The following is a 7,596-nucleotide window of genomic DNA, read 5'->3' on the forward strand; positions in this document are numbered from 1 at the left end:
CCTGCAGGACAGGCTGCTGCTGCAGGCATGTGATTTGTATATTTCTTCAGTAATAGAAGGACAGATGTTTTCAATATGTCTGTGTTTGCGTGTCTGTCCCCTAGGGGCCACGGGGCCCCTGCAGCCGCTTCTGGGAAATGATGGAGATGTGTCTCCTCATATGAGAGATGGGGAGCGACTTATTGCGTCTGGCTTTTGGGGGCCCGCGGCTCACGGCTCATAAAGAACCCGCTGCCTCCGCTCAAACAGTGGAGCAGGTTTTATTACCTGGGGCCTCGGGGACACGCCCACACCACGGTCACAGCTTCATACTGTACATTTATCCAGACCAGTTCACCCAAAAATTGCTTCCTGTCTATGCTTCACTTCCTTCTCCACGTGTATGGAAAGGCTCCAGAGTCAGAGGGGCTGGAGGAGCGCCTTCGGCTCGGAACCTCCTGGTTTTATTCAAACTTTACACCGAATCCGACAACGACTCCCAGGAAGTCTCACGCCTTCATTCTGTGAAGAGTCAGAAACCTTGTAGGATAAGCCCCGCCCATCCGCCATCGGCCCCGCCCTACTTTTTTATTGCTTTTTATTTTACATTATATTGATCAGACGCTTTTATCCAAAGCCACTTACAATTGTTCAAAGACCGACGGACGCAGCCATCAGGAGCAATGAGGGGTTAAGTGTCTTGCTCAAGGACACTACAGCATGCTAGCAGGAGGAGCCTGGGATCCAACCAGCAACCTTTAGATGACTAGACCACCAGCTCTACCTCCTGAGGTACCATCCCCCATTTTAATTGGTTGTCGTTTTATTGGCGCCGAGTGTGCGTGGGCTGGTCCCCGCTGAGGGCGGTGCCACATGGTTTTAACGTAGGTGTTGAAACTTGGAAATAAATTGTGTGTAAATAAAGTTGTTTACTTTAAATGAAGCGTCTAAGGTTGTTGGTTGTCACCGTGCCCTTACGTCTGGACCAATCACAGTGCCCTTACGTCTGGACCAATCACAGTGCCCTTACGTCTGGACATTCAAGTGCCCTTACGTCTGGACCAATAACAGTGCACTGACGTCTGGACCAGTCACAGTGCACTTATGTCTGGACCAATCACAGTGCACTTACGTCTGGACTAAACAAAGTGAACTTATGTCTGGACCAATCACAGTGCACTGACGTCTGGATTAATCACAGTGCCCTAACGTCTGGACCAATCACAGTAAACTTCCGTCATTTCCAATCACAGTGCACTAATGTCTGGACCAATCACAATGCCCTTACGTCTGGACCAATCACAGTGCACTAACGTCTGGACCAATCACAGTGCACTTAAGTGTGGACCAATCAGAGGTAGAGCAGTAGTAGTACTGCTTCCTAGTGGCTGCGGTGCCGTTAGATAATGTTGCCATTTCACTGCAAACCCAGCTTCAGGTCACAGTTTGTTTGATCTTATATTCAAAAATATATTTTAATTGTCAATTATTAATTCATTGCTTGAAAAAGCTTCATGGTATTGTTACATTAAATTTTATTTAGTTTCATATCCTTAAAACATTAAGTACAATTGCAGGGATTATCTAAGCCTTTTAAAATGTATTTCTGGGTGAAATTCAACTAAATAAATGTCATGTCATGATGTGGCAGGAGTGGGACGGTGGTTTGAGACCCCACTGGTATTTATGTGTGATGTGTGTTTTAAATTCTAATGAATCAACATTTCTGAACATAATCTACTTTTTACTCTGTTACATCCCCCCGAGATTATTAGTTACTTGATATTTTCCCAAAATAATAAAGTTTGTATTTGAGCTGAATCATTCATCTTCTGTTTGATTTTTACAACGATGTCGTTTGTACTTTTACTTTTGGAACCAGGTTCTAAAACCTTTACTTCAGTCATATTCTGTCGAGGTATCTGTACATAGTATGGTATTTGGGTACTTGGGTACTTGGGTACTTGTCTTTCTGTGGATTGTCTTCCTGTAGATCTACCTCCAATAAATCTACTTTCTGTAGATCTACTTCCTGATTATCTACTCCCTATAGATCTAGTTCCCGTGGATCTTCTTTCTATGGATCTTCTTAATGTAGATCTACTTCCTGTTTATTTACGTCCTATAGATAAGGTTCCTGGCCCTTTCTCAATCTGGGTTCTTGTCTGTACTTGTACTCTTGTCTGTACTTGTGTTCTTGTCCGTACTTGTACTCTTGTCTGTACTTGTACTCTTGTTTGTACTTGTACTCTTGTCTGTACTTGTGTACTTGTGTACTTGTGAAACATCATCGGTCACAGCCCAAGTACTGTTCCAAGTCAAAGTACGCATCAAATCCAGTCCAAATGCCCGAATGTGGGCTTGCTCCGCCCATTTGATGGAGGAAGCATGGGTGGTGACTTGTGTGGACTTGGTACAGACAAGTATCCCACAATGCATTTGGCAGAATGACCGTCCTGCGTCCCCCCGTCCCCGGGAGTCTGTACTGCCCAGTCCAACTACCAAGTCTCAACTACCAAGTCTGCAAAGTCTGCAAAGACTTGGTTTTGAGCAAAAGCCCCTGTGGATCCTCTTCCTGTGGAACTGAGAGTGATGAGGTAAGGCATCTACTTACCCTCATCTACTTACCCTCGTCTACTTGCCCTCGTCTACTTGCCCTCGTCTACTTGCCCTCGTCTACTTACCCTCGTCTACTTGCCCTCGTCTACTTGCCCTCGTCTACTTGCCCTCGTCTACTTGCCCTCGTCTACTTGCCCTCGTCTACTTGCCCTCGTCTACTTGCCCTCGTCTACTTGCCCTCGTCTACTTGCCCTCGTCTACTTGCCCTCGTCTACTTACCCTCGTCTACTTGCCCTCGTCTACTTGCCCTCGTCTACTTGCCCTCGTCTACTTACCCTCGTCTACTTGCCCTCGTCTACTTGCCCTCGTCTACTTGCCCTCGTCTACTTGCCCTCGTCTACTTGCCCTCGTCTACTTGCCCTCGTCTACTTGCCCTCGTCTACTTGCCCTCGTCTACTTGCCCTCGTCTACTTGCCCTCGTCTACTTACCCTCGTCTACTTGCCCTCGTCTACTTGCCCTCGTCTACTTGCCCTCGTCTACTTACCCTCGTCTACTTGCCCTCGTCTACTTGCCCTCGTCTACTTGCCCTCGTCTACTTGCCCTCGTCTACTTGCCCTCGTCTACTTACCCTCGTCTACTTACCCTCGTCTACTTGCCCTCGTCTACTTGCCCTCGTCTACTGGCCCTCGTCTACTTGCCCTCGTCTACTTGCCCTCGTCTACTTGCCCTCGTCTACTTACCCTCGTCTACTTGCCCTCGTCTACTTGCCCTCGTCTACTTGCCCTCGTCTACTTGCCCTCGTCTACTTACCCTCGTCTACTTGCCCTCGTCTACTTGCCCTCGTCTACTTACCCTCGTCTACTTACCCTCGTCTACTTGCCCTCGTCTACTTGCCCTCGTCTACTTGCCCTCGTCTACTTGCCCTCGTCTACTTACCCTCGTCTACTTGCCCTCGTCTACTTGCCCTCGTCTACTTACCCTCGTCTACTTGCCCTCGTCTACTTACCCTCGTCTACTTGCCCTCGTCTACTTGCCCTCGTCTACTTGCCCTCGTCTACTTGCCCTCGTCTACTTACCCTCGTCTACTTACCCTCGTCTACTTGCCCTCGTCTACTTGCCCTCGTCTACTTACCCTCGTCTACTTGCCCTCGTCTACTTGCCCTCGTCTACTTGCCCTCGTCTACTTGCCCTCGTCTACTTGCCCTCGTCTACTTGCCCTCGTCTACTTGCCCTCGTCTACTTACCCTCGTCTACTTGCCCTCGTCTACTTGCCCTCGTCTACTTGCCCTCGTCTACTTACCCTCGTCTACTTGCCCTCGTCTACTTGCCCTCGTCTACTTGCCCTCGTCTACTTGCCCTCGTCTACTTACCCTCGTCTACTTGCCCTCGTCTACTTGCCCTCGTCTACTTACCCTCGTCTACTTACCCTCGTCTACTTGCCCTCGTCTACTTGCCCTCGTCTACTTGCCCTCGTCTACTTGCCCTCGTCTACTTGCCCTCGTCTACTTACCCTCGTCTACTTGCCCTCGTCTACTTGCCCTCGTCTACTTGCCCTCGTCTACTTGCCCTCGTCTACTTACCCTCGTCTACTTGCCCTCGTCTACTTGCCCTCGTCTACTTGCCCTCGTCTACTTACCCTCGTCTACTTGCCCTCGTCTACTTGCCCTCGTCTACTTGCCCTCGTCTACTTGCCCTCGTCTACTTGCCCTCGTCTACTTACCCTCGTCTACTTACCCTCGTCTACTTGCCCTCGTCTACTTGCCCTCGTCTACTGGCCCTCGTCTACTTGCCCTCGTCTACTTGCCCTCGTCTACTTGCCCTCGTCTACTTACCCTCGTCTACTTGCCCTCGTCTACTTGCCCTCGTCTACTTGCCCTCGTCTACTTACCCTCGTCTACTTGCCCTCGTCTACTTACCCTCGTCTACTTACCCTCGTCTACTTGCCCTCGTCTACTTGCCCTCGTCTACTTGCCCTCGTCTACTTGCCCTCGTCTACTTACCCTCGTCTACTTGCCCTCGTCTACTTGCCCTCGTCTACTTACCCTCGTCTACTTGCCCTCGTCTACTTACCCTCGTCTACTTGCCCTCGTCTACTTGCCCTCGTCTACTTGCCCTCGTCTACTTACCCTCGTCTACTTACCCTCGTCTACTTACCCTCGTCTACTTGCCCTCGTCTACTTGCCCTCGTCTACTTACCCTCGTCTACTTACCCTCGTCTACTTGCCCTCGTCTACTTGCCCTCGTCTACTTGCCCTCGTCTACTTGCCCTCGTCTACTTACCCTCGTCTACTTGCCCTCGTCTACTTGCCCTCGTCTACTTGCCCTCGTCTACTTACCCTCGTCTACTTGCCCTCGTCTACTTGCCCTCGTCTACTTACCCTCGTCTACTTGCCCTCGTCTACTTGCCCTCGTCTACTTGCCCTCGTCTACTTGCCCTCGTCTACTTGCCCTCGTCTACTTGCCCTCGTCTACTTGCCCTCGTCTACTTGCCCTCGTCTACTTGCCCTCGTCTACTTGCCCTCGTCTACTTGCCCTCGTCTACTTACCCTCGTCTACTTGCCCTCGTCTACTTGCCCTCGTCTACTTGCCCTCGTCTACTTGCCCTCGTCTACTTACCCTCGTCTACTTACCCTCGTCTACTTGCCCTCGTCTACTTGCCCTCGTCTACTGGCCCTCGTCTACTTGCCCTCGTCTACTTGCCCTCGTCTACTTGCCCTCGTCTACTTACCCTCGTCTACTTACCCTCGTCTACTTGCCCTCGTCTACTTGCCCTCGTCTACTTGCCCTCGTCTACTTGCCCTCGTCTACTTACCCTCGTCTACTTGCCCTCGTCTACTTGCCCTCGTCTACTTACCCTCGTCTACTTACCCTCGTCTACTTGCCCTCGTCTACTTGCCCTCGTCTACTTGCCCTCGTCTACTTGCCCTCGTCTACTTACCCTCGTCTACTTGCCCTCGTCTACTTGCCCTCGTCTACTTACCCTCGTCTACTTGCCCTCGTCTACTTACCCTCGTCTACTTGCCCTCGTCTACTTGCCCTCGTCTACTTGCCCTCGTCTACTTACCCTCGTCTACTTACCCTCGTCTACTTACCCTCGTCTACTTGCCCTCGTCTACTTACCCTCGTCTACTTACCCTCGTCTACTTGCCCTCGTCTACTTGCCCTCGTCTACTTGCCCTCGTCTACTTGCCCTCGTCTACTTGCCCTCGTCTACTTGCCCTCGTCTACTTGCCCTCGTCTACTTGCCCTCGTCTACTTGCCCTCGTCTACTTACCCTCATCCAACACAGCAGCACCATCGTCACCAACACTTGTATCCACCTACGACTGACTGCTCCAAGATACCACCCTGGAAATTTGTAGTTGGTGCGTCGGCGGACAGTCAGCAGTCAGTCAGTCAGTCAGTCAGTCAGTCAGTCAGTCAGCAGTCAGTCAGTCAGTCAGTCAGTCAGTCAGTCAGTCAGTCAGTCAGTCAGCAGTCAGTCAGTCAGTCAGTCAGTCAGTCAGTCAGTCAGCAGTCAGTCAGTCAGCAGTCAGTCAGTCAGTCAGTCAGTCAGTCAGTCAGTCAGTCAGTCAGTCAGCAGTCAGTCAGTCAGTCAGTCAGTCAGTCAGTCAGTCAGTCAGTCAGCAGTCAGCAGTCAATCAGTCAGTCAGTCAGTCAGTCAGTCAGTCAGTCAGCAGTCAGTCAGTCAGTCAGTCAGCAGTCAGTCAGTCAGTCAGTCAGTCAGTCAGTCAGTCAGCAGTCAGTCAGTCAGTCAGTCAGTCAGTCAGCAGTCAGTCAGTCAGTCAATCAGCAGTCAATCAGCAGTCAGTCAGTCAGTCAATCAGCAGTCAATCAGCAGTCAGTCAGTCAGTCAATCAGCAGTCAGTCAGTCAGTCAGTCAGTCAGTCAGCAGTCAGCAGTCAGTCAGTCAGTCAGTCAGTCAGTCAGCAGTCAGTCAGTCAGTCAATCAGCAGTCAATCAGCAGTCAGTCGGCAGCCAGTCAACAGCCAGTCAGCGGGCGACCTACATGGTGTGTGCACGAAGTTGGTGGCTTATGGAATTTTTTTCATATTTACTGTGTTTGTGTATTTAGTTTATTTTCACCTTCATGATGAGTCAGAAGAAGAAGGACGATGGAAAAAGAAAGAGACAACGACTCCCATTGAAACTTAGAAGGAAATCATAGAGAAATATGAGCGTGTTGTCTATGGGAAAGATGGATTTAACATACGACCACTTTAACATACGACCGCTTTAACATACGACCGCTTTAACATACGACCGCTTTAACATACGACCGTTTTAACATACGACCGCTTTTAACATACGACCGTTTTAACATACGACCGATTTAACATACGACCGCTTTAACATACGACCGCTTTAACATACGACCGCTTTAACATACGACCGCTTTAACATACGACCGCTTTAACATACGACCGCTTTAACATACGACCGATTTAACATACGACCGCTTTAACATACGACCGCTTTAACATACGACCGCTTTAACATACGACCGCTTTAACATACGACCGCTTTAACATACGACCGCTTTAACATACGACCGATTTAACATATGACCGATTTAACATACGACCGCTTTAACATACGACCGCTTTAACATACGACCGATTCAACATACGACCGCTTTAACATACGACCGCTTTAACATACGACCGATTTAACATATGACCGCTTTAACATACGACCGATTTAACATACGACCGTTTTAACATACGACCGCTTTAACATACGACCGCTTTAACATACGACCGTTTTAACATACGACCGCTTTAACATACGACCGCTTTAACATACGACCGCTTTAACATACGACCGCTTTAACATACGACCGCTTTAACATACGACCGCTTTAACATACGACCGTTTTAACATACGACCGATTTAACATACGACCGCTTTAACATACGACCGCTTTAACATACGACCGCTTTAACATACGACCGATTTAACATACGACCGCTTCAACATACGACCGTTTTAACATACGACCGATTTAACATACGACCGCTTTAACATACGACCGCTTTAACATACGACCGCTTTAA

The sequence above is a fragment of the Zeus faber genome (genome assembly GCF_960531495.2).
Source record: "Zeus faber genome assembly, chromosome: 15".
In the NCBI taxonomy this organism is placed as follows: Eukaryota; Metazoa; Chordata; class Actinopteri; order Zeiformes; family Zeidae; genus Zeus; species Zeus faber.